The following is a 2,235-nucleotide window of genomic DNA, read 5'->3' as shown; positions in this document are numbered from 1 at the left end:
AAGAGTGTTAAAACAGGGGAGGTAATTGCAGCAAGAAACCATGCAGACGAATATAGACATACCTAAACTTTTTGTAAATGGTAGAAAACGTACGTCAGATAATCTATTTAAAGCATGAATATTCTTGTAATAACATATTTATCTTATTTTTATCAATCCTTATTTGGAAACCTAATTGTTTGAAAGGCATCTAATGAGATTGACAGTTTACCGCCTCTTTCATCAATGAGATTGGTAAAATAGATTTCTTTCTTACGTTGAACTTCTCTGGTACTATGATAAGCTGATGTTTACTTTCATTTCCTGCAAGCTTCTCCTTCAGTTCCCCCCCTCCCTCTTTAATAAGTCTCTTTTCAGCTCTCCTGCCTTTGTCTCTTTGTGTTTGACACACATACAGATTTCAACTACTTGTGTCCTAACACCTGCTTTGGTCGCTGGCTGTCATATTAAAGTAATGGTTTACCTTGATGTGAGGTATTTAATCGCCTTTTTTTTAATGATTGATACTGATAGGCTTACTATTGCATAGTCACCATCTCGTCGTGTTTCATTACATAATTGGGGACCAACCGTTCCATGAATGCTCGTAACCTGCAACAACATCAATGGTGTGATGGCAGCTCTCAAAATCGTTCATTATCCAGATGAGTGGAGACTGTTCATTGAGACGACGAGCCTTAAATCTGTTTTGCTGCATAATGACAATGCTTTGCCATCAGTTCCAGTCCATATGAAAGAAAAATCTAAAACATGAAACAACTTTTGAGGTGCATACACTATTACCAACATCAGTGAGAGCTTTGTGGTGATGTGAATGTTCTTGATCTCTTACTTCGTCTGCAGACTGGATACACAAAGTACTGCTGTTTTCTCTGCGAATGGGATAGTCGTGTGAGAGATTCCCACTTCATCAAGACTGACTGGCCACTCCAGCAGGTATTGGAACCTCTGAGGAAAAGTGTTCAGCATTGGCCATTTGTTGAATCAAGGAAGATTTTGTTAGCACATTTACGCATCAAGCTGGGTCTGATGAAGAACTTTGTCAAGACCATGGACAAAACTCAAGCAGCTTTCAAGTACCTCCGTGGAAAATTTCCAAATTTAAGTAAAGCTAAGATAAAAGAAAGTGTCTTTGTTGATCCTCAGATTCGTAAACGTCTTCAATGATGCATTTGACCGTGAAGGAAAATACGACATGGAAAGCCTTCCAGGAAGTGACAAAAACGTTTCTCGGAAACAACAAGACGGACAACTACAGGGAGTTGGTGGAAAACCTCACCAAGGCACACAAAAGCCTTGGTTGCAACAGGTCACTAAAGATAAATTCTGTTGCACTTTTATCTAGATTTTTTGCACTGAACTAAAGAGCAATGAGCGATGAGTACGGCGAGCCATTTCACCAAGACATTGTAATAAATGAGAAACCCTATCAGGGCAAATGAAGCCCATCAATGCTTGCATATTATTGCTGGACAGTAACAAGAGATGCTCCATTTAATGAATACAGGAGACAAGCCAAGAAACGCAGATTAGACACTTAACGGGAATTAAATTGTGTACTTATATATACATAATAGATTTTGTCTTATATTACCATTTTGGTGTTTTTTTAAGTGTTACATAAATAGGACAGGTGAAATATTGTCATGTAAAGCGACCATAAACACATGGAAAGATTTAGGTTTACAATTTATGATTAAAACTCTGCTATCTACACAGTATACATAGACGTAAAAATGTAAATATCTTGGAAACAGTAGCCAATTATATGTTTTAATTTTCATATTTGTATTCAGCACATCAAAATCCATAATAAATAGCACATTTTATATCTGAAGCGGACGACGTCTTAAAAATGGTAGACCAGTGTAACGAGCGCTTAAGTAGTATTATATACGGGTATTTCTGGCCCCAAACCCTATTTGGTATTCACACGACATGATCCCCCCCCCCCCCCCCGTAGCTCCCTCAAGTTAGACTAAACAGCTACGAAACCAACTTTGTCGAGGCAACAGCGTCCATTTCATAATCGTTTACTCATCGAGGACATCTTATTGAATCGTCGCTGTCGTGAAACAAAATAGGGGTTTGATCCAGAAACACCCCTTATATAAGACTACTCTTATATTTTACACAAAATTGCTATAGATTTTTATATGATATTTAACAGTTATAACGATTTTTTTGCGATCATAGCAAGATTATCAAATTCACTCCGAAAAATCATTACAAGCA

Source organism: Sinohyriopsis cumingii, chromosome 11 (genome assembly GCF_028554795.1).
Source record: "Sinohyriopsis cumingii isolate HCF-2022 chromosome 11, ASM2855479v2, whole genome shotgun sequence".
NCBI lineage: Eukaryota > Metazoa > Mollusca > Bivalvia > Unionida > Unionidae > Sinohyriopsis > Sinohyriopsis cumingii.
Note: the sequence above shows the minus strand (reverse complement) of the source record.